The sequence below is a fragment of the Manis javanica genome, chromosome 15 (genome assembly GCF_040802235.1).
Source record: "Manis javanica isolate MJ-LG chromosome 15, MJ_LKY, whole genome shotgun sequence".
In the NCBI taxonomy this organism is placed as follows: Eukaryota; Metazoa; Chordata; class Mammalia; order Pholidota; family Manidae; genus Manis; species Manis javanica.
The window spans coordinates 57,532,743-57,559,565 of NC_133170.1; positions in this window are offsets into that span (position 1 = coordinate 57,532,743).

The window sequence follows — 26,823 nt, forward strand, 5'->3', positions numbered from 1 at the left end:
CAACATCATCCACCACATCAGCAAAAAGAAATAAAAGAAACACATGATCATCTCCATAGATGCTGAAAAAGCATTCGACAAAATTCAACATCCATTGATGATAAAAACTCTCAACAAAATGGGCAAAGAGGGCAAGTACCTCAACATAATAAAGGCCATATATGATAAACCCACAGCTAACATCATACTGAGCAGCGAGAATATAATACCTTGGAATAAAATACCTTGGAATAAACCTAACCAAGGAAGTGAAAGACCTATACCCTGAAAACTACAAGTCACTCGTAAGAGAAATTCAAAAGGTCCCTAACAAATGGAAACTCATCCCATGCCCCTGGCTAGGAAGAATTAATATCGTCAAAATGGCCATCCTGCCCAAAGCAATATACAGATTCTATGCAGTCCCTATCAAATTACCAACAGCATTCTTCAATGAACTGGAACAAATAGTTCAAAAATTCATATGGAACTGTCAAAGACCCCGAATAGCCAATGCAATCCTGAGAAGGAAGAATAAAGTGGGGGGATCTCACTCCCCAACTTCAAGCTCTACTACAAAGCCACAGTAATCAAGACAATTTGGTACTGGCACAAGAACAGAGACACAGACCAATGGAACAGAATAGAGACTCCAGACATTAACCCAAACATATATGGCCAATTAATATTTGATAAAGGAGCCATTCACATACAATGGGGAAATGACAGTCTCTTCAACAGATGGTGCTGGCAAAACTGGACAGCTACATGTAAGAGAATGAAACTGGATCACTGTCTAACCCCATAAACAAAAGTAAACTCCAAATGGATCAAAGACCTGAATGTAAGTCATGAAACCATAAAACTCTTAGAAAAAAACAGGCAAAAATCTCATGGACATAAACATGAGTGACTTCTTCATAAACATATCTCCCCAGGCAAGGGAAACAAAGTCAAAAATGAACAACTGGGACTATATCAAGCTAAAAAGCTTCTGTACAGCAAAGGACACCATTAATAGAACAAAAAGGTATCCTACAGTATGGGAGAACATATTCATAAATGAAAAATCCAATAAAGGATTGACATCCAAAATATATAAAGAGCTCACATGCCTCAATAAACCAAAAGCAAATAATCCAATCAAAAAATGGGCAGAGGAGCTGAATAGACAGTTCTCTAAAGAAGAAATCCAGATGGCCAACAGGCACATGAAAAGATGCTCCACATTGCTAATCATCAGAGAAATGCAAATTAAAACCACAATGAGATATCACCTCACACCAGTAAGGATTGCCATCATCGAAAAGACAAACAACAACAAATGTTGGCGAGGCTGTGGAGAAAGGGGAACCCTCCTACACTGCTGGTGGGAATGTAAACTAGTTCAACCATTGTGGAAAGCAGTATGGAGGTTCCTCAGAATGTTCAAAATAGAAATACCATTTGACCCAGGAATTCTACTTCTAGGAATTTACCCTAAGAATACAGTTCTCCAGTTTGAAAATGACAGATGCACCCCTATGTTTATCGCTGCACTGTTTACAATAGCCAAGATATGGAAGCAACCTAAATTTCCATCAGTAAATGAATGGATAAAGAAGATGTGGTACATATACACAATGGAATATTACGCAGCCCTAAGAAAAAAATAGATCCTACCATTCGCAACAACATGGATGGAGATAGAGTGTATTATCTTCAGTGAAATAAGCCAAGCAGAGAAGGACAAGTTCCATATGATTTCACTCATATGTGGAGTATAAGAACAAAGGAAAACTGAAGGAACAAAACAGCAGCAGAATGACAGAACCCAAGAATGGACTAATAGTTACCAAAGGTAAAGGGACTGGGGATGATGGGTGGGAAGGAAGGGATAAGGGCGGGGAAAAAGAAAGAGGGCATTACAATTAGCATGTATAGTGCGTGGGGGACATGGGGAGGGCTGTACAACACAGAGAAGATAAGTAGTGATTTTACAGCATCTTACTACACAGATGGACAGTGACTGTGAAGGGGTATGTGGGGGGGACTTGGTGAAGGCGGGAACCTAGTAAACATAATGTTCTTTCTGTAATTGTATATTAATGATACCAAATAAAAAATAAAATAAAATTTTAAAAAAATATCTTGGACGTAAACATGAGCAACTTCTTCATGAACATATCTCCTCGGGCAAGGGAAACAAAAGCAAAAATGAACAAGTGGGACTATATCAAGCTGAAAATCTGTACAGCAAAGGACACATCAGTAGAACAAAAAGATATCTGCAGTATGGGAGAATATATTCATAAATGACATATCCAGTAAGGGGTTGACATCCAAAATATATAAAGAGGTCATGCACCTCCACAAATAAAAAGCAAATAATCCAATTAAAAAATGGGTAGAGGTTCTGACAGACACTTCTCCAAAGAAGAAATTCAGATGGCCAACAGACACATGGAAAGATACTCCGCATGGCAAATCATCAGAGAAATGCAAATTAAAACCACAATGAGATATCACCTCATACCAGTAAGGATCAACAGCATCCAAAAGACAAACAACAACAAATGTTGGCAAGGATGTGGAGAAAGGAGAACCCTCCTACACTGCTGGTGGGAATGTAAATTAGTTCATCCATTGTTGAAAGCACCTTGCCCCGGCTTTCTCTGCCTGCATCTGGCAGCTGTGTGCTGGCGGTGGCCTCTGGGTCTGGCCCGGGTGGCTGCGCACTGGGAGGAGACTCTGGGCAGCTGCTGTGCATGCAGCCACTCTCAGGATGCTTGGCCACTATAGTGGGGCCATGCTGGAGGGGGAATTAACAGCAGGCTGTTTATCACTGCAAGGGGCTTCAGAGCTGCCTGCTTCCCAGGGGGCTGGGACATCCCAAGCTCCTAAGGATTCCCAGCCTACTGTGCCAAGTGTGCTGGGATGCTTCCATCCAGCTGTTAAGCCCCTGTCCCATTAAGACTTTCAAAAAGCACTTGCTTTTCTTTTGTCCCAGGGGAGCCAGCTGTGGGGACCTGCTCTCAGATTTTACTTTTCCGTTTCCCTAGTATCCAGCACCCCACACACTGTGTGTCTGCGCTCCTGGTGCGGATTACTAGGGCTGGCTATTTAGCAGTCCTGGGCTCCCTCTCCCTCCCCGCTCTGACTCCTCTCCTCCCACCGGGGAGCTGGGGTGGGGGGAGCGCTCGGGTCCCACCGGGTCATGGCGTGTATCTTACCCCCTTCGTGCGGTGCTGAGTTCTTGCAGATGTAGGTGTGTCCTGGCTGTTGTACTGTATCCTCTGGGTTCTCTTTTAGGAATAGTTGTATTTGTTGTATTTTCAAAAATGTGTATGCTTTTGGGAGGAGATTTCCACTGCCCTACTCACGCCATCATCTTGGCTCCTCCGGAATTTTTTTTTTAATTGAACTCATAGACACAGAAAATAGATTGTTGATTGCCAGGGGTAAGGGTTGGGGAAATGAATGAAGGTGATTAAAGGATACAAACTTCTAGTTATAAGATGAATATGTCCTGAGGATCTAATGTACAGCATTGTGACTATAATTACCATTATTTTATCATATAATTGAAAGTTGCTAAAAGAATAAATCTTAAAGCTCTCACCACAGGAAAAGGAAAGTTACTGTGTGAGGTGATGTCTTTGTTAACCAACTTTATTGTGGTAATCATTTTGCAACATATTTGTATGTCAAATAATTGTGTTATATACTTTAAAGTGACAAAATAATATACGTCAATATATCTCAGTAAATTTAGGGGAAGAAAGAAGACTGTTCCCTCTGGATTTTGTCACTGCCACTGAATCCTTAGGACTTGACTCCTCATGACTGGTCATCTCCGTCTTCTTCCTTAGCCAGGGCCACCAGAACAGGAAGGCTGATGCAGGCAGGGACCAGGTGCAGGAGGGCAGGCTGGGCATCCTTGAAGATATGCTTGTTGAAGAAGGTAAAGCCTTAGCCGAAGATTAAGGTAAGTTAAGGATGTGTATTAATTTCTAGCGCAAAACCAAAAATAAAAAAATAATGAATAAATATACAGTACAAATGAAAAATCCATATAGGAATAAAATGAAATATTTAAAAGATTTGAACAACCCAAAATCAGATATAAATGGAGGAAAAAAAAAACAAAAACAGAGAGACAACTAAAAGTCATATAGCAAGATGGTAGAAATAACCCAACCATAGGAATAAATGGTGTATGTATTAAATTTAAATTAACATACCACTCTAATTAAAAGGGAGATTGTCAGGAAGTTTAGAAAAGCAAGACCCACATATAGATTGTCTATAAGAGACATGTTTTACTCATAAATTCTTAGAGAATTTGAATATACTGTAATAAAAGGTATACCATGAAAACTATTAGCAAAAAAATAATCTGTCTTAGTTATATTATTAGAAGACAAAGTACATTTCAATGTAAGAGTATTACAACTTATTAGAAGAGTCATTATATCATGACAAAATACTCAACTCATCAAGAAAACGTAATAACCCTAAATGTACATGCACTGAATAAGAGATTTTCAAAATACAGGAAGAAATAACCAACAAAACTAAATTGAGGTGAGAAATTAAATATCAAAGAAGGAAATTTTAACACCCTAATCTCTGAAATCAATAGAATTTACAAAAAGTAGCAAGTATGCAGATGGTCTTAATGACAATATCAATCAAGTTTACTGGTGTATATTTTAAGGATAACACACCCAACATAGCAGAACATCCATTCTTTTCAAGTTCACACAGAACATTCACCAAGATAGATCATATGTTGGCCATGGAATGCATATCAATAACTCCCAAAAGATTGAAATCATACAAGTATATCCTCTGATGATAACAAAATTATATAAAAACCAGTAACAAGTAAGTCTGCTGCTGTTTAAGGGGGAAAAAGCGGCCTTACAATTAGCAGACATAATATGGTGGGGGGCATGGGGAGGGCTGTACAAAACACAGAAGACAAGTAGTGATTCTACAGCATCTTACTGCGCTGATGGACAGTGGTTGTAATGGGGTATGTGGTGGGGACTTGATGATGGGGGGAGTTTAGTAACCATAATGTTGCTCATGTAATTGTAGATTAATGGTACCAAAAAAAAAATTAAAAAGCTCTTTAAAAAAAAAATCAGTAACAAGTAGAAACCAAGAAAAAGTCCATCTTTGGAAATTAAAAAACACACTTTTAAATAATCCATAGATCTAAGATGTAATTACAATGGGAAGTAGTGAGCATTTCAAAGCTGAATTATAATAAGAATACAACATATCAAAGCTTATTGGGTGTAGTGAAACAGTGGATTGAGGAAATTATTTGCAATAAAAGAGCATATTATTTAAAAAAAGATGAAAACCATGATCTCAGTTTCCACCATAAGAAGCTAGAAAAGTAAAAGCATATTAATCCCAAAGTATATAGAAGAAAGGAATACTAATAAGTAGAAATTGATGAAATAGAAAACAGTAGAGGACAGTGAAAAAGCCTAGACTGACTCTTGTAATAGATGTATAAAAAAGGTAAACACCCAACAAAGCTTTGGAAGAAGTGATAGATATAATACCAGTTACATACTTCAGAACTAAAAGAGCAGTTCCTGTAGACCCTATAGATATTAATATAATAATAGATCAAATGTATAAACAATGGTGTGCTTATTTATTCAACATAGCCAAAATGTTGGGTAAATTCTTTGAAAACACTTCTTACAAAAGTGAACATTGAAAGAAAAAAAAAATATATATATATATATATATATATATATATATGATACCCCTATATCTGTTAAGGAAACCATCAAAAATATTTCCACAACAAAAATTTTAGTACCAGATAATTTAACTGGTGAATTGTTATCAATTCCATTCAAGAGAAATTAATACCAGCTGTATACAAATGCTTTTATGAAATGAAAAGAAACATACTCTGACTTGCTGTATGGAGGCAGAAAAATCCTGGTACTAAACATGACAAACATAAGAAAGAAAAATAACAAACCCATATATTGACAAAATTTTATCAAATTATATTCAACTATTTTAAAAATGGATATTACAGCATAGCTAAACAGCATTTATTCCAGGAATACAAGGTCAAATTAACTTTCAAATACAAATTTATGTTATTTTACTATAATAATAAAGGAGAAAAAAATAAGATCATTCCAACAGATGCAGAAAACCTTTTCTTTAAAAAAATCACATTAACCATTTAGAATAAAATCTCTCCACTAGCAAACTAAAAATAGAAAAACATTACCCTTAAACTGATAAAGGGCCCAGATATGTTATAGTTAACTATAACTTGGTAAAAAAAATGGATGCATTCCCCTAAGATTGGGAACAGGACAGGAAAATCTCCTCTTTGACAATGTACTGGAGGATCTTGTCAATGCAACAAGGCAGGAAAAAGAAATAAATGCATAAAGACAGAAGAAGGAGAAATAAACTACTGTTTCTACATATGACATGATTGTTTAACATTTAAACCATAAGAAATCTAAAAAGAAAAGAAAAACACTTCAGAATTAATAAGTAAAATCTTTTTAAAAGATGAAATAAATTGAACAAAAATACTGATGACCTCCACATTATAAAACATCACTGCAAGAAAAGATGGTCCAAATTAATGTTCATCTTCCTAGATTGGAAGACTCAGTATTGTTAAGATATCAAACTATTTTATATAGTCACAGCAACCTGAAATGTAATTTCATTGAAATGTTTGATAGACATTGGCAAGCTGATTCTAAAATTCATATATGAATTCAAAGGACAGCCAAAAAATATATATATTTATATATGTAAAAGAAGAAAAACTGAAAGATGTACATGGCCTCATCTCAAAACTTATAAAACGATATAGTATTCAATCAATTATTTTTTTTATCTTTTTACAAGAGTACTAGGGCAGTTAGATGGGGAAAACAAGTCTTTTCAACAAATGTTGCCAAATTACTGGGTACTGGAGAACCATATAGCTAAAACTTCTCCTTTGTACCACACACAACAGATAGATCATGAACCTAAGCCTAAAAACTAGAACTCTAAAGCCTCTAGCCTGAAACACAGGGGAATTTTTCTCCAGGTGGTAGACAAACTTTCTTGAAAAAGATACAAAAAGTACTTACCAACTGTGCTCCTGGCTGGGGAAGGGTGTTCCCAGCCCGGAGCAAACCCCCCTATGAAACCAGTGAAACTGAAATATATCAAGAGGAAGGATTGGTTGGGAGAAACCGTTTTTTATTGCTCACAGCTTGCTCAAATTCACTAGCTAGGCCCGGCTCCATCCATCTCCTCCGGTGGCAGCTCACACTCTCTACTTCCCACCCTTCCCTCCTGGGAGGAACTCCACTGGCTGGCCCTTGGTGACAGGCAGACACCAATTATGTACTAGGAACAGAGGGGAGAAGAGAATGGCTGTCTCTCCACTCTCTGCCCTAGATAGACAGGAGCCTCTGTGGTAGAAAACAGCTATTGACATGTAAATGAACTAAGGCTAGGCGGGAGATTCTGGAAATTCTGCAGTTTACTCCACACCAAAGAAAAAAAACATGTTTATTACTATATGTTGTTATTAAATTTCCCAAAAATGTTTCATTAATAGGAATTGGAAAATGAAAGCAAACATCTCCAATGGGAGGAAAATATTCACAATATATGTAAAAAGGAGTCTTCACCAAGACAGAGGGTTTTGAAACTTCTTGTCTTCAGAATCCTTTTATGCTTTTAAAAATTGTTAAGAACCCCAAAGATCTTTTTTTCATGTGGGTTGTATCTATCAGTACTTAAGGGAATCAAAATTAAAATTAAAAAAAAATTGAGAATATTTATATATTAAATAAAGTGACTGATAAATCCATTAAATGTTAAATTACACATTAAAGAAATAACTCTTTCCCCAAGCCTAAATGAATTTAGTGAGAAGGCATAGTTTTAGCTTTTGCAAATATCTCTAACTTCTGACTTAGTAGAAGACAACTGGTTTCTCATACGCCTCTGCACTAAATTTTTTGTGCCATTTTGTTTGCTAGAAGTGAAAAAATAATTGACTTCATGCATATATGTAGTTGGAAAAGAGAGGGTGATTTCATAGCCTTTTCAGATAAATATGAATATTCTTCTTAGATATTACACAAAATTTTCACAAGTGACCATTTTGTAAATGATAGTTGCAATGTGAAACTTTATCCATGAATGTTTCACACTCTGTGACATTAAAACTTACTGGTCTATCTTGCATGTTAAATGTATCTTTTACTCATGCATGACTTTTAGCACAATATACATGCACACAGAGATTATACCAAGGAAATGCTAAATAGGAAAAAGCAAAGCAATATTAACATTAGCCCAAATTAATTTGAGGCAAGTAGGATAAAGGATCGAAGAGAAATATTTCCTCTTCAATATTTGGGTTCCTAGCAACATATCTTTTATATTGATATAGCAAAAATTGTGATAATGCAGGGGCAGTCCCACATTTCTCTCTCAAAAGTAAGCAGATCAGAAAAAAAAAAAAAGAAAAAGAAAAGCAGGGGTAGAGAAAATCTGAACAATATGATTAACAAGTCTTGTCTAAGAGTAGGAAGAAGAAAGGGATGAAGGCAGGGAAGACTGCATCTGACAAGTACAGAATGCTAGTTATTACCAACGTGCTTATGAAGTTAAGTGTACGTGATATGCTGGGACATTAAGTTTCAGAGAAAAACTTTACAAGCTACAAAAAGTAGAAACCACAGATGCCATGATGCAAAAATTAACAAATAGACACAAAAAGTAGAGCTCCTCACGTATCTATCCACTGAATAAAACACTGTCCTGGCAACATAAAATAAAGCCAGAAACAATTAAAGACAAAGTAATACGCAAACTGCAGTAGTTTAAAGTGAACCATCCTTATAGAATGAGGTGTAAAGTGTTCCTTTTGTTTCTATTAATAGGGTTTGGAATAAGTCTCCCCAAATGTGTTGCTTTGTCATGTGGACTCTTTGGGCTGAAGCTAACAGAGTAGACCCCTCGAGATCAAGAAACCTTGACTCTTCCCTTTCCTACCTGGAAGAATCTAACTTGGGTATCTTTCCCAGAATTAGGGTTATTACTGGAGATGTGTGGCATATGTGTGGCAGAGCAAACATCCACTTCCCAAGCATATGCTTTTCCTGCCCCGGGCACTGCCCTCCTCCCCTTGGCAGCCCAGGCCCTTTCCAGTCCCTAGCTCGGGATGGCATATAGACCTCATTGTACCTTTCTGTCCTTGAACCTGTCTTGTATGTAGACTCCCATACCTATGGAATTGAATTAGATTTTCTTCTGTTAATCTCCTTCATGTCAATTTGATTCTGAGACCAGTGAGAAGAACCTTAAGGGCAGTGAAAAAATTTTCCTCCCCAACACCATCCTTTGGGATTTATTTTTACAGTGATTATTTTACAAACTCTAGAAATTGAACGTAGAACATTGTATGTATGTTTCTTTCAGTAGCAAACAACAGACGCTTAACTGAAGAAATAAAAGGGAGCAATTTTTGATATATCATATTGAAGTGTCCATTGAGTAGACTTAATTTAACTTAGACATGAGTTAAGTAAATTCTTCAAATGGTGTCACCTTTTGTCTCTTCATCTTTGAGTTCTGGTTTATATTGGGTGGTGTTTTTCAAACATTGTCCTTGCTTATATTGGTAAAATGGCAGCTTACATGCCCAGATATGCATCCTATTAGTTTAGCAACTCCTGATGAAAGAGAATTTTTCTTTCCTAATAATTTTAGCAAAAATTTTGAGTAAGAAATCTCATTGCCAATGTTGTAATCCCCTACGCTAGCAAAGTAAAGTATTTGTGGGAAGAATGGGGATATGATCATCTCAACTGATGACAATATAATTGTTGATCTTTTCAGATCCCCATTTGGAAAGCTACTTTTTACTCTAGAAATAGGAGGAAAACTTCAATATTTGATGGAGGCCACAGAGAGAAAACAACTCTGAAGCTTTACCAAAGGGGCATAAAATAAGACTGAAATGAATGTGACATTCACATTATGGGATGGAAAAATTTTAAAGATGCCAATCCTGCCGTATTAATCATGATTTACATCCAAAAAGAATTTTAAAGCCTCTTGGCAAGGATGTTACAAAATGTATCTTCCCCAACCAGAAAAAAAAAAAAAGTCAAGGAAAACTCAAGGATATGTTTAGGAATTACTAGAGAATATGTGTGGATATGCAAAAAAAAAAAAAAGATTTACTCTCAAGCCTGTAAGATTAGGACAATAATAGATCAGTAAATGCCAGAAGCCCAATAGGGAAAGACCCACGAATGACTAACTGGGAATGATGTATTTGATACATTTTATGCTTTAAATCATTGGGGTCAAAGTAGACTCTTTCATGAATCAGTGTGTTGATACTCTTGGTGACCTTTTGGAGAAAACCTGTTAGATTTCTTTTTCTCACCATGCAGACTGGACTTCTCTGGGTCAGCAGGTGTGTTCATGTGTGTTCCTGTTTTGTTCATATTTATAATACTGTATATTACTTTATCCTCATAATGATGATAAGGACCAAATAAAAGAAAGGAGGCAGGAAGGCAGGAAGGGAGGAGGGAGGAAGAGGAGCCCTGGCCCAGGTGGAAGCCAGGCTGTGTGGAGAGACTGTAAGCTAGGCCAGCAGATGGATCGTCATTTCCATTTTCTGTCCTACACTTTGAAGAACTGGAGAGGGAGAGCAGTGGAACAGAACTGGGTGCTTATTTAGGGAGGCAAGAGTTGAAAATAACTCTGAGGTACCTCAATTGCTTTATCTCCCTCCCTCTCTTTTTAAATGATTTTCAGAGCTGAAGAGGGTAGATTTAAAGTCTTAACATCCAAAATACAAATTTCATCCAGGAATCTCTGGGAATTTTATATTCCCCCCATTTTTTTTCAATACTTTAAATTTACAAAGAGCTTGTGATGGATAATCCCCCCCGGAGGGGAAAGGTTTGGGCTGGGTTTGGGAGATGTGCGCAGTATGTTTGCTCTTGGCCATGGTATTGACAGCCATAGCAGAATAATCAACCTGAATTAGAGATACATCTGATCTCCTGAATGAAACATCTACACACCCCCAGTGCTCAGGTTCTTGCTCTTATCCTTGGGTTGGTTTTTTTTGCTTCACTGGTTCTCACAGTCCTTTTGACTTTCTCAATGTCCTGTTCTCATAGACATTATTTTCTCAGATCAGACGCCTGGAATTACAGTCTTTGGTAACCATTAGGATGGGTTTCCTGGGAGCCACCTCCAGATTGGGGGAGTCCTATTGAAGTGCCAATCACAGTTCCAGACAGCCGGGGAAGAAGGCTTCCCTGGGGCATTTATATTCTGAAATGTAAATTATGGTTTGTCTTGACTTCCACTGCGATCTTTAAGATGTCCTCCTCCCTTGGTTCAGAAAACATCCCCAGTGCAGCTGGGAATGCTATTTCCAATTAACAGACAAATCTGCACAGAAGGAAAGTAAGACTATTAACATTCTCAGAGCTAAGCTTGGAGGCTTTTTTCTCATCGGCCTTCCAGCTTTGCAAACTTGAAAGAATAATGCTTTGAGAGGAATATGCTGGGTTCAGAATGGAATAAAAATTTACTAAGAATTACACTTACTAGAGCTTAGGAATAATGAAGAAGCAACCTGTGCCAGCCTACTTAAGCTTGTATTCCATCGTAATTAAAGAGCATTTTATAAATACAAATAGGTATGTTTCTATTTCATAATTCAAATTGTCACCTTATTCAAAAAATATGGATTTTTCCTCCAAGAGATGTTGGAGTAATTAGGAACAGTCACCTTTGAGGATAATCAGAGTTTATGCGCTCACACATTCACCCATGCAGGGAAACTGACTTCACTGTCCACACATCTTTTGTACCTGTTCCTAGCTGTGGTAGATTGAATTATTAGCTTTGACAATTCATCCTTCCTTCCACATGCATCCTTCCCACGTCACCTTGAAGCTTCTTTTGTGAAAGGTAGGGTGCATTTCACCCCTGATGATTTTTGCCAGTGGGGTGTTTGCCATTTTACTGCAAGCAAAGGCTCCAAGTGAATTCTGGGCTCGAGAATGTGGAACCCCAGGCTCTTCACTTATTAAACAGGTTGGTTGGGGAACCCATTGTTGAACAGCAGAAGGAAAAACATTCCAAACTGTTGTGTTTGCTGATTTGCATGGTATCAGTACTTCCACCACCCCCAATTGCAAGCTACCAGGTAAATGAAAAGCTGGGAAGAGATACACAGTAGCAATACCATTTTATAGTATTTCTGCCAAACAGATGTAATAGACCTAATAGCCTTAAGATCCTAGATAACAAGAGAACATAGAAAAATAATTAGAACGTGGTGAGTTTTGAATATTTATCTTTGTTTTTAATGTAGTGTATTCAACTGTATCTTTGTGTAATTTAAATTTTAATCATGGTTATTTCTAACAAGCAGCTCACAAAAGGCTGAAAATGTAGCAATCAACTATTGTGGATAAGTGCAACCACTGTAACACACCCCTGTTTGACATGAACTTTTCAGGTGGGCCGTGCCCTCCCACACCGCTGCCCTTGCTATGGGAATGCACCCTGGCTAGCCCACTGGTTCAAGGGAGATAAGGGTGCATGGAGCAGTGTCTCCCAGCTTCCTCGTAGTTGTGCGGCCTGAGGCAGAGCCACCCTGCTGAGCCATCCAGATGAGCTAGACCTACAGACACTGCAGAGCCAAGGAAATGAGTGAGTGCTGTTTCAGCTTCCTGTGTTGGGAGGTCATTTGTCACGAGCATTGGGGTACTAATCCATGACTAGTGCAGCAGCAGCTTTCTGAGAGGTAAAACAATTCACATTGTTTTTACTATTATAAGAGCCAGTGAGACAGTAATTATTATCTGAGATAACTACTATTATCTATTTTGTATTTTCTATGGCATTTAATCTACAAAGACACAAAGGTATAGCCTGTATCATCTGGCTGGCCAGTTCGTTACTTTTTAAATTTAGTGACTGTGTTTGATTGGTATTTATGATTGCTTTCATGCCAAGTAAGTTTCCTTGGTAACAATGTCTCACAATTGATGTGTTGGTGAGCAATCCTGACTGACTTTTGCAGGACATGTTTTCATGTCAACTTGTCCGAAGTTACCCCAGGTCTACATCTGTATTAAATCACAGGTAACAAAGATACACTTGTCATTGCTGTAACTTCACAGTTGAATGACAGTTCTACATAATGAGACTGTTATGTTTAAGTTTTTTATCAAAATGAGGCATTGGTTTGACATCATAAAAATGGCAATGCGATAGAGCCAATGCAATTAATTTTGTTGCAGTTGTCTTAAGAAGAAAAAAACAGAATAGGAAAGAATTTAGCATGCAATGATTCATACCCAATGAGCAAGGCCAGCACATGCAATGTAGCCATAGCATGTAGAACAAATGACAGTTTCCCAGCAGTTTCAAAAAAGCAAAAAGAAGGGGAGAAACAGGTAGACCTCGTACATATACTAGCCTCAAAATTACATGGGCCTCAGCAAGCAACTTCACATTCATACCACAATTTAAAAATTTTGTGCCAGAAAAATATCACTTCTTCCAATTTCCAGGGCTCCTTCCCTGGGCTGAGTCACCAGCAGCTCCTGCCTGGCCCCTCCCTGGGCACCACTCCTTCTGTACTGGTCATGCTTAAACAGAGGACTCACTCCCAGGCACTCCTCTGCTTGGAACCTGCCAAGGTCTCCCTGTCTCACTCAGAGTCGAGTGGAAGGGCCTCTGAGTCTCTCCAGGGTTCTGCATGTCACCTTTCCTCCCTCCATACTCCTGTATTTCCTATGCCATTTCTTACAGCTCTCCCTGCCCTGAGAGTGCAGGTCACACTCCTGACAGCCTCCATGCTGCGGGTTGTAGGGGTTTTGCTCATTGCCACTCCCTCTGCCATGAACTTGTGTTCACATCATCATCACCATGGACTCCCTTACATCCTCTAGGCTCTAATAAAGTCGTCTCAGTGAGGCCTCCTCTGACCATCTCGCTTAAGTTAAACAGCACCACCTTTCCCTCATCACTTTTGTTAATGCAAATAACTAGGTTACATTACATGTACTTATTTCATTTAGGATTTGTTTCGTTCCATGGGAATATAAGCTCCATGTGGGCAGGAATTTGAACTGATTTTGTTCACAACATTATTTTCAGCACCTCGAACAGTGTCTGCCTATATTAGATGCTCAGTAAATAGTTGCAGATTATATAAGTCCTTGTTCATAAAGTTGAGAAGGTTTGATGAAATCATTTATGTACAATATTTGGCATTGTCTGGTCATGTAGAGATCTCCCAGCAAATGTCAATGATAATCATAATTTTCTTTTCTTACTGAAATTCAAATGTAGGTGATAATGTGTAGAACAGAGAACAAGTGACTTAAAACTCAAGAGACAGGCACATTTTAATGTGTTCTAAATAAATCTCTAACAGACTTGATTTTTCAAATCTATTTAGAAGCTTTGGATTTAACATTATAAAATAACAAGTTTCAAATTCACTCAGATCTCTCTCCATTTAAATGCTCAAGAGAAAGTAAATTAAGTGACAGATGAAACAAATGTGATGAAAGGCTTACATTCTTGGGTACTTCTCCTTATGTTCAAACTCAATAAAGAGATGTCCTGTCTCTGGGGCCTTTGCCAACAAACAAACGCACTTCTCCTTGGTCGGCTCGCTTTCTACCAGGACCACTAACTGCACTCATTGTTCAAGGCTCTGTAGTTTCCATTCCGAGGCTCTGTCTCTCAATGAACTCACATGTTTTTAGCTATCTCCTGTGCTCAAATTCTATCCAGTTTTCCCTGATTTATCCTGGTTTCTCCTGCTCTCAACAATTGTATACACCCTGCTCTCTCTAAAATACTTTTATAGCTAAATGTTGTAACTATATTATGAATATGAAGCCCTCTCACCGGGATGCCAAATAATTCCATTGTCTTCATTCTCCTTTGCTTTTGTTGCTTTGGAATCCTTCCTCAAAGATCTTAACTCTTATTTTTCTTACAGTAATTCCTGGATTGTTTCTTTTTCTTTTCTGCCTGGAGCTGTATTTGTAATAGAATATATTACACTAGATTTCCCATTGTTTTCTGATTATTTATTATTACTATAATTATAAAATATTGCTGCTATATAAAGCATATTGAGAATAAATACCCAAGATCCATATACCCACCCCTCAGGGTGAGAAATCAAACATTAGAAAAAACTTGAAGCCCGTAATGTACTTTTCTGCAATCAGATTCTTTCTTCATTCACAAATAACAGCTAATCTCCTGAATTCAGTATTTATCTTTCCCATGTATATTTTTTCAATGTGGAAGAATAAACTTTTATTCATATTTGTTCCTTTAAATGATAACTAATATTTTTTCATATTTTTTATTTCTTGTAAATGTTGTGCCATTTTTGCTCTCAGCATTATGTGTTGGTGACATATGTACATCTCATTCATTTTCACAGCTGTATAGTATTCCATATGGTAAATATGCCACAATTTGTTTTTACAGTTTGCAATGGATTCGTATCAGTTCCCCTTATTTCTGTGCTCTTTAATGTCCAATCTGCCTGACAGCTGCTTAAATAATCTTTCTAAATTTCCTTCCTAGTTAATTACCTGCCTTGCTCAGAAACATAAGTGCCTCCCCATGTCTGTAATATCTACAGTAATTTTCCTATAGCTAACATTTAAGACACTTTGCCACATTGTTTTCCAATACCACTGTTCTTCCAAAGATCTTCTCAATGCCTTGGTAAAACCCATCTTATTTCCATCCCCTAATAGCATTATCCGTATACTCCATAGAACATTAGCCATTGGAATGATTTTTCTTTTATTTGTCTCCTTTATCTGTTTCCCTACTTCAAAACTTGACTCAAAAAGTATGGTTCTTCATGACTTTTGCATGATTTAAATCTGCTTTTTCTACTCTAATCCCGAACTCCTCCTCTTTCCTACACCACCAACATGCTTTTTACACTAGTAGTCAGCCATATTTACAAAGTAAATATTATTTTAATGAGTGTTCAGTAAAGTACCCACTCTATTCAATAAGTATTCCTGGCTATCCCCTGGGAAGGGGCAGGGGACAAAGATAGCTATGGAAGAAAACACAGTCATGTCCTTGGACATTTAAATGGGGTTATATGTCTACAAAGAGACAATGCCAGTTCTGTGTGATGGACATCCTGTTCGGATTTTATGTAAGGTGTCCCTGAAGCACAGAAATGTGTTCCTTGCCTACCTTTGGGAGAGAGGGTAAAACAGGTTTTTTGGGAGCATGTAATATGCCTATAATGAGTTTCAAAGGATGAATAACCAATTAAGAAGGTGAAATGGAAAGCAAATGGAATCATACCAAGCAGAAGAATGAACATAAACAAAATCTCATGAACAACATCACTCATATCACTTAACACGCAGTATGTAGTGGGTAAGATAGTTTCGAAACTTGAGAATAAGGTAGTGAACAAATGTACTTCCCTCATAGGAGTGTGAAGAGGACCAATGAGTTAATATACCTAAAGTGCTTAGAGCAGTACCTGACACCCAGTATATACTCTATAATTGTGAGCCAAATAATAGGAGGTCTGGAATGCAAGACTGTGGAATTTGGTCATGAAGAGTGTTCAAAGGGTTAAGTAAGAAGATTGCTTTTTTGATAGAATACTCTGAAGACATTGTGAAGGGATAAGACAGGAGACAGGGACCTAATGAAGAGGATGGTTCAGTTTTCAGGAAGAGGTGTCCAGGCTGGGGCAGAAGTCATAGCAATGAAGATGAGGAGATGGATTCAACATCCACTTGAGCTACTGATCTACTATTGAATAAGGCAACCAAGGGAGAAGAATGAAGACCCAAGATGGTACACTGGATGGTTGGCTAGAAGGAAATGACAGCATCTGAAATGAAATTCTTCTAAAGAAAATGAGAATATTTCCTCTGCATTCCTCACTAAACCACCTAATACTCGCTTCTCAATACCGTGTATGCTCAGCAAATGAAGCTGATTATGATGGAGACTGTGAAACTGTGTTCTCTAATGGGGTGTGTTACAACATGTGACATTAATGGATCATGTGTGGTTAGAGTAGTCAGTGTTTTCATGGTAGAAAGAGTATGGCTTTGGTACTTAAAGAAAAGGCAGGTATTAATTTTCAAAAACAAAACCATGGTTCTGACCATGATTCCTGGGTTGAGACTGAAAGCCGTTTGTTTTCATGGTTGAGAAAACTTGGTCTCTGGTGCAGTATACTGATTGTGGCTGACAGATTCATGTTCTTTAATTGTTCTGTGAGATGAATATATGCTTTATAATGTTAATGTCATAGGTAGGCTTACACTAATAAGAAATGGATCATGACAGCTTCCTAACATGAAGACCAAGGCCTAGCCAGGCATTTTAATTTAAATTCCTTGCCTTCTTCTGTGTTTTCCAATAAAGTATTTCACGATGTGGAGAAACAATGATAAAAATAGAAATTATGTCCTGGGAAAAGTCACATTAAATGAGAACGAGTAGACAATTAGAATAGAGGCAGACATATGTATAACGCATAGGGAGAGTGTGCTGAGGTTCTCAGATCTGGGGAAGGGTGGGGAAGCATTGAAGGGTTTTGAAATGAAACTAAAAAAGATCTGAGATACATTTTCAAAGAATCTCCTAGGCTTCAATGTGAAAAGTGATTGAACAAAACCAATATGAGAGGTAGGGAGATATGACATGTGGCTGTGGGGTTGCCTAGTTGAGAGAGAGTTAGTGCTTTAACTAAGGCATGAGGTAGAATCTGGACAGAAGGAGGTAGTGGCCACAGGAATTCGGGGGTACAGCAGAAGACCATGGAAGTGGTGGCCCCTTGAACAAGTGGTGATGTAGGCATGTGATTTCCATCTAGAGCCAACAGGATAGGCAGCTGCATGTCAGCAGAGGAGATACATCATGGTGCATAAGGGTGTGCTCTTCCTGATTTGGAATACTGGGACTGCCACTTATTTAGCTGGGTGTCCCTGGGCTTGTTAGTTTACATAAGCCCCTTATCTTTCATGACACAATAATCATCAGAGGCTTTGTCTCCAGAAGAAGTAAAACCAGGCAAGTTGCATCTGTTCCCATACTTGGAATATTACCTCTGTAGTACCTACCTCACTGGGCTTCTATGAAGATTTAATGCATTAAAATATAAAAATGCTTAAAATAGTGTCTGACACACAGGAAGCACAATATAAGTATTGATGATTCCAACATTCAGGTGTATGGCTCTGGTAGCATCGTGATGCAGTTCTGGGAATTTCCACATTATGAGCCTTTTGTACATCCTAAAAGTGGGTGATGCCTCCCTGCCAGAAGGAGAGAGTGGCCCTAGGGAGAGGTGGGCACTGTGCATGGCTCTGCACACTCCCACCTTGCTCCCACTCACCAGAACTTCTTCCTCCCTCTTAATTAAGGCCTTGCTCGGCATCATTGAGAAAAGTCCCTCATGCTTCATCTGTGACTCATAACCCAACCATTTGAATGGTACGACGTTTCCTCTGCAGGAAGGAACAGATGCTCTGGTGGAAAACAAGCAGCAGGGAAATAAAGCAGGGAGCCTCCTAAATGCAAAGGAATTCGGGGGCTAAAGAAGCCTCAAGTTTTCATAGACCCCTTAGCTTAAACAAGCCCCTTGTTTTTCATGACACTACAATCATCAAAGACTTTTGTCTCTAAAGGAAACAAAACCGGCTGTGGTTGCATGAGTTTCCATCCCTGGGGAGTTGATCTGCCATGGGCAGCTACAAAGGATGGGAAAGACTTCTCTCCAGGTAGCAATAAAAGAGTTATCAACGCACTCTGGTACTCCTCTGGGACCCAAAGTGAAAAAGAAAAGAATAATAATAACCTAAGTCTGGCACCTAAATACTTTCCTGCGTGGGTTGTCATGGCAACAGCATATAGCAACTGTTTTCAGGATTCTAGGACCTTGGCAATTTAATGTATTTCACTGCCTCAGCTTCTATGTATGCACAGACATATGGAGACCAGAACTGGTGCCAGAATTGAGAAGAAGGTTTGAAGTTCATGCCAGAATTCCTCTGGGCTACACAGGACCTCAGCCGACCTCACAGAGCTTAGCTGGCTCTGCAGTACTGCTGACAGCCTGACCCACCTGGTCCCATCGCCTGCTGGGGCTCACTCTCTCCAGCTGTAAAGTGAGCGGATTGGACTCAGCAAGAGCAAAGGCTAATGTCAGCTCCAGAATGTTGTGAACCTCAGTGATTTTAGAGAATTTACTTCTAGAGTTCTTCATGGTTGAGCTTGAATATGCTGTTGTGAGGGGAAAAAAAATCACCTCCATTAGTAGTATCATTGATGCAATTATGTACTCTTGATCCAGAGCTTTGTTGTTATCCAAAGAAAGCATTTAACTCATTGTGTATAAAATATATATTTAAGCCTCACTCATGGAAGCTTGATTGTAAGGGTAAAACCATAACCAGCTCTTTCATAAAAAGAATTTAAAGTAAAAAAATAGACTAATATAGAGCCTCTGAAAGAGTAGAGCAGCATTCCAATATTCATATGTTTTCATTCATACTGATTTCATTTATATGATCTATGACTATATGGCATGCAATGCTGTATTCATCACACATACATGCAAGCATATACAGTGTGTATAGGTGAGTGTGCGCGTTTGTGTGTGAATGTGTCAGGCAAGGCTCCAGCTTTAACTCAAGCTCTATTTACTCCAAGAATTCAGAAAAGGCTCTAATTTTTATGAGCTCAGTGATTGTGTCTGTCTTGCACACTATTTTATCTTTAGCACTTTGGACAGTACTCAACAAATGGTAGGTGATTAATGAACATTTGAGAATAAATGAATGAGGGAATGAATGAATATATTAAGGAGGTAGCATGAAAACAGAATAGAATAGGCATTATTTGAGTTCTTTATATCCGATAAAAAGTGCCTCTTGAGAAAACAAACCAAGTGTTTCAGTAACTGCTATGGAAAAAATAACTCTAATAAATATGTAGTGGCAAAGAGAAAAGAAAAGAAATAATCTCTTAAAACTTTAGGCCCATAGACTGTGTAGATCAGGAATTCAAGCAGAGTGCAAGGGTGGTGGGTCTTCCGTCTCCTTAATGCCTGGAGCCTCAGTGGGATGACTGCCAGCTGGGGGTGGCTGTAACAGCTAGTGGCTGAAAGATCTGAGGCTGGGGAATGCCCTTACAGGACTCCTGCTTAACTCATCAGTTTGGTGTCTTAGGGGGTTGCTGAAAGGCTGGAGTCAGCTGGAACTGTTGGCCTGAGCTCCTACGTGGGGCTTGACCTTCTATCACCCCAGTGACTGGCTTTGGAGAAGGAAGATCTGGGGCACAGGCCTTCCAGGAGATCAAAGCAGAAGCTGCAAGACTTGTGTTGACCTAGCCTCAGGAGAAATGGTGTCCCTTTTGCCATGATTTACCAGTTGTAAGGGAGGTGCTGAAACCAGTCTGGACTCAAGAGTAAGTGACAGCCCACAGTTCCAGATACAGCGGAATGAGTGACCAGCCAGGAGTGGCAGAGAAGATGGCAGATACAAAGGCTCTGTTAAAGGCATGGTGCCAATCTGATTTTTGTTTATTCTTACTTGGTCTGTGTTCTCTCTGAAAATCTGTTTAATCTGCTTTGTGAGTTCTTTGTGTCTTTTATGTCCTGAGATTTCACTTCATTATGATGAAACATGCTTTTCTCCTTAATCCTGCTTGGTATTCTGTGAACCACTTCAATCTTAGCTGGTTTTTTTCTTAATCTTCATTTAAATCATCAAATATTTCCTACCTTCCATTATTTGATTCCTTCTGGAACATTTTTATCCAGTTTTTGTCACTCCCTAGCTGACCTATCATCATGCCCAGCTAGCTTCTAAAAAAAATACTTCCATTTCATCCTTCACCTTAATAGTGAGAATTCCATGTGTTCTTTCTGGTATTTATGCCATCTATTGAATATTTTATTTTGTCTACCAAGTATCTGATATCAAAATATTTCTACTTGTTTCTAATTTAAGACTTCTCTTCCTGACTTCATATTGCCAGTATTTTCCCCTTTTTAAGTATATTTATTGTACTTATTTTAAATAGTCATCTGTTTGACTATTAATTTTTCTGTAAAGTGTCTGTAACTTTCAGGTGTCTAGACCTTGTGGCCTGGGCACACCAGCTCTGTGATTATGTATGATGCACCGAGTCAAGGTCTGGCCTTGGTGTGCATCCCAGTTGAGGACCAGGGATGAGCCTGACCAGCCCAGGATGACTATGGATGTCCCTCCGTACTGTCACAGTCACAGGCAGTTCTGCCAGTCTGGAAACCACTTTTAGGTTTTTAGGGAAAAAAAAACATTATGGAGAGATATTTTCCATAGCTGCAATCCATTATGCATGGTAATCGGAGGGATGCCACTGAAGTAATGAGTACTCAAGAACTGTTTACATCAAGCCTTCAGTTCAGCAGTGCTGTTACGCTGTTTACATGCTGACCCTTCAACACCAGCAGCCTGGCCACTGCAATTTCTGTGGGAAAGGTACCACATGACCACTCCACACACACATGTGCACACTCACACATGTGCATGCACGTGCACACACACCAGAGCATGATGATAGCCTCACATTTCCCCAAAAGCCTCTCATCCTTTTATTTGCCTAGTTTTTCCAGGGGTTAACTTTAAGGAAGGAGGCCAGCAGAAATGCTTATTTTCCATGTCATCAAGAATGGAGAGCTCCTCCAGTATTTTTTTCCAATTAAATATGTAAGAAAGGGAGAACAAAATATCATGTTTCCTAAACAGTCTACCAGGATGCCTCTAATGCTACCCCCAGCAGACACGCACGTTCACATGAAACTTCTGCTGGCATTTCACTTCGGATCTAATAGCAATGATTGTAATTACAATGAGCATCATCTCACCATCATTCTTGTTGTAGTTATTTTATTGTTACAAACATTCTAATGCTAATCCTATTAGGACTGTATTCTAATAATTATATTCTGATCATTATAACATTATTATACACATTCAATATTTCCTATATGCCATATTCTGTAATACTTTCCATATGTAATTCTTTAAAATCTAGGTTTCTTAATAAGGTCAAAGGCAAGCTTCAAAATTCAACAGTATAAAATAAAACAAGATGAAATGAAGTGAGAAAAAGTCCTCAACCCAGCCTCTCAAAGGGCACAGGTGGAAATGTCGACTACTGCCTTTAACTTACTCCCTCAGCTTGTGCTCCCCCCAACGTTCTCGACTCTCGTTCTGTGCTCTACTCCCACCTCTCCACTTCCTTTACTTAGTAACTTCTCTGCTAAGTTCTTTCTGTCTCACTCCTGAGTCTTAGGTCCAATTCTTTTTGGCTTAGTCTGCATCATGGAAGGTTTCTGTGGTAAAAGTGGACTGTAGAGATGGAGTCAAAGATGAGAAAGCCGGATAAGCGTCAGAAGCTTTTCTTCTTCAGACTGGAGGAGGGGTCATCTCTGAGCACTTCCCTGTTTGTATTTTTTCTATGGCATACATACAATCGCACTTGGTTCCCAACAACACTGTGCGGTACATTCTGTAACTCTATTTTCCATGTTGAGAACAGCCTATCTCAGAGAGGCCACATTTCTTGCCCAAGGTTATGGGGGATGGTCTTGAAAGTGAAGAGGTGATGTAGATGTCCATGCTTTAACTATTCTGTGATACTGCTATACTTCTTCCCGAGGTACATTTCTATAAAGAACATCAAGGTCCAGACTCTGATATAAACTTGCTTTTATATCTGAACATTTTTGTCCAGGGAGATATTATATGGAAAAGAACCTGCCTGTCCACTCTGATTGCGCTTCTGCTTGTTCAAGTATGTCTCCGTTGCCAGAGAGCTGCTCATCTGAGGTCATCACTGTAATTTTAGTCTATATAATTTAATAGACCTGTTGCCAGTGTAACAGCTATTAACAACTCATTAGTAATCATTCAGGCAAGGCTAGACAATCTCTTGTACTAAAGCTTTTATTACAGAATTTTAAGTCATTAGATTAATAAATAATAAACTACCTACCAGAGATATTTGCTGTAAAAGACCACACTTCAAATGCGCTGGCATAAGTTATTAAATATAATTAAGTTATCCAACTGAAGAACTGCAGCAGCATTTCTCAGAATCCTGCCATGCCCATGAGCTTATAACCAACTCAGGAAACCCAGTGCTCATCTTCTGAAATTGGAATTGATGTCCAGTTACCACAAAGTCGATACTGAGGTTTGTCTATGTGCTTAAGAAACACCCCCGCAGAATGTCAGCATTCCCCCACCTATAGAAATTTTGTTACAACTGGTTAACTGAAAAAATGAGAGGAAAAAAAGTGGGACTTCTAAGACACAATGCTCCATTCATACCTGTGGGCCAAATCTCTGATGGCAAAGGAAAAGCAAATATTTGGAAAATTACCTACAGAATATTTACTTTCCTACTTAACCAATTCAAGATACTGTCTACCAGAAATGAGCCAGCCTACATTTCCATGTCTGACATGAACAACAAGGAGAATTGAGACCACTCCATTCAAGAGTTCAGAATCTGCAAGTCTGTGAAAACTTTAAGTCTAAATGTCAGGCTCTTTTTTCCTCCCCTACAATATTCCACATCAAAAACACAGATGAGGAGAGAGAATTAAAGATGGCAGCAAGAGATGTGAGACAGATACCTACCTTCTCCTAAAACTGCATGAAATATGAAAATATAATTAATAAAACTAATCCTGAAAGAGCAACAGAAAAGAAGAATGCACCAGAGTACATACACCTGGAGGAAAGAACAGATGTCACAGAACAGGGCTATGATTTGGACCCAAGCCTTTCCCTGACCCCAGCTCACTGGCGGGAGGAAGAGAAATGGAGTGGGGATTGAGTGGAGGCCTGGGACTGCTGAACACCCAGCCCTGGAGATCTGCTCTGGGAGCATGAATCTACATTGCATGGTGCTCTGGAGATTAGTGGGGTTGGAAAGCTAAGACAGACAGAATACCTGGAGAGACTGAGATTCCAGCTGCTTGTGGAAAACAGGGATCCATATCCAGCTGATCTGGGTGGGCAGCCAGAGAGACTTGCTAAAAGTGAGAGGGCTGCTAAAAGGGACACAGATTGCTGAGAGCTTACTGCTCAGGAGAAAAGACAGGTAAACAGAATTGTCTGGGTGCACTCTGCCCAGCAGGTTGGGAAGTTTCACAATCCTCAGGTACTCCATCCCCCTGGCTGGCTACACAGCTCCAAGACCCCCCAACTTGATATGCAGCCTGCTGTGCCTTCCTCCTGACAAGCCCGCACCTGGCTCACACACTGACAAACCATGCCCTGGTGTCAGGCCAGCTGGAGGAAAGCCCTGCCTACAGCAGCTACAAGTGCAAAGCATAGACACTTAAATCTGTGTGTTTGGCCCACTGGTTCTGGCAATGGAGACAGGCATAGCAGACAGAAAGCAGGAAATAGGTCTTTCCTCACCCCAGGCACCAGTACCACTTCCCTGCGACACCTGACATTGCTACAGGGGCTGAGCAGCTCTAGAGGGTAGAGCTTCTGGGCACTAGAGGGTACCACATACAAATATGAAATGTCAAAGGATCCTGGTTCAAAGCAAAATCTCAACAACACCAGAAAAGGGGTCGAGTGAGGCTGAATTAATAAAGATTCCTGAAATAAATTGCAAAATAAAAATCATAAACATGCTCCTACAGGTACAGAAAATATTCAAGAACTCAGGAACAACTTTAGGATGGAGATGCAATCATCAAGGAACACAATGGAGGGCATTAAAAACAGATAAGATATGGTGGAGTAGATGATAAATGAAATAGAAATTAGAGAAGAGGAATACAAAGAAGCTGAGGCACAGAGAGAAAAAAGGATCTCTAGGAATGAAAGAATACTGAGAGAACTGGTGACCAATCTAAACAGAGGAAAATTCATATTATAGGGGTGCAAGAAGAAGAAGAGAGAAAAAGGAATAGAAAATGTCTTTGAGGAAGTAATTGCTGAAAATTTCCCCAATATGGGGAAGGAGATAGTCTCTCAGGCCATGGGAGTGCATAGATCTCCCAACACAAGGGATGCAAGGAGGACAACAACAAGACATATAATAATTAAAATGGCAAAGATCAAGGATAAGGACATACTATAAAAGCATCCAGAGAGAGAAATAAGATCACATACAAAGAAAAACCCATCAGGCTATCATCAGCTTTCCCAACAGAAACCTTATAGGCCAGAAAGGAGTGGCATGATATATTGCAATGAAGAAGGGCCTCAAACCAAGAATACTTTATCCAGCAAGATTATCATTTAAATTTGCAGGAGGGATTAAATAATTTCCACATAAGCAAAAGCTGAGAGAATTTACCTTCCACAAACCATCTCTACACTGTATTTTGGAGGGACTGCTATAGATGAAAGTGTTCCTAAGGTTAAATAGCTGACCCCAGAGGTAATAAAAAGGGATAGACAAAGAATACAGAATATGATACCCAATATATAAAGAATGGAGGAGGAAGAAAAGGAGGGGGGGGAAAGGAACCCTTAGATTGTGTTTGTAATAGCATACTAAGTGAGTTATGTTAGACTTTTAGATAGTAAGGAAGTTACCCTTGAACCTTGGGAACCATGAATCTAAAGCTTGCAATGGCAGTAAGTACATACCTATCGATAATCACCCTAAATATAAATGGTCTAAATGTACCAATCAGAAGACATAGAGTTACTGGATGGGTAAAAAACAAGACCCAACTATATGCTGCCTACAAGAGACTCACTTCAAACCCAAAGACGTACACAGACTAAAAGTGAAGGGATGTAAAAAGATATGTCATGCAACTAATAGGGAGAAAAAAAGCAGGTGTTGCAGTACTTGTATCAGACAAAATAGACTTTAAAACAAATAAAGTCACAAGAGACAAGAACATTACATAATGATAAAGGGGTCAATCCAACAAGAAGATATAACCATTATAAATATCTATGCACCCAACACAGGAGCACCTACATATGTGAAACAAATACTAAAAGAATTAGAAGAGGAACTAGAATGCAATGCATTAATTCTAGGAGACTTCAACACTCCACTCACTCCAAAGGACAGATCAACCAGACAGAAAGTAAGTAAGGAGACAGGGGCATTGAACAACACATTACAACAGATGGACCTAACAGATATCTACATAACTCTTCACCCAAAAGCAGCAGATACACATTCTTCTTAAGTGCACATGGAACATTTTCAGGAATAGATCATATACTAGGCCACAAAAGAGCCTCAGTAAATTCACAAAGATTGAAATTGTACCAACCAGCTTCTCAGACAACAAAGGCGTGAAAGTAGAAATAAATTATGCAAAAAAATGAAAAAGCCCACAGACACATGGAGACTTCACAACATGTTCCTAAATAACCAAGGGATCAATGACCAAATAAAAACAGACATCAAGCAATATATGGAGACAAATGACAACAATAATTCAACACCTCAAAATCTGTGGGATGCAGCAAAGGCCATGCTAAGAGGATAATATATTGAAATACAGGCCTACATCAGGAAAGAGGGACAATCCCATACAAACAGTTTAAATTCACAATTAACTAAACTAGAAAAAGAATAAAAAATGAGGTCCAAAGTCAGTAGGAGGAGGGATGTAATAAAGATAAGCCCTTTATTACAACAAATAAATAAAACCGAGAAGAATAAAACAATAGAAAGAATCAATGAAAGCAGGAGCTGGTTCTTCAAGAAAAT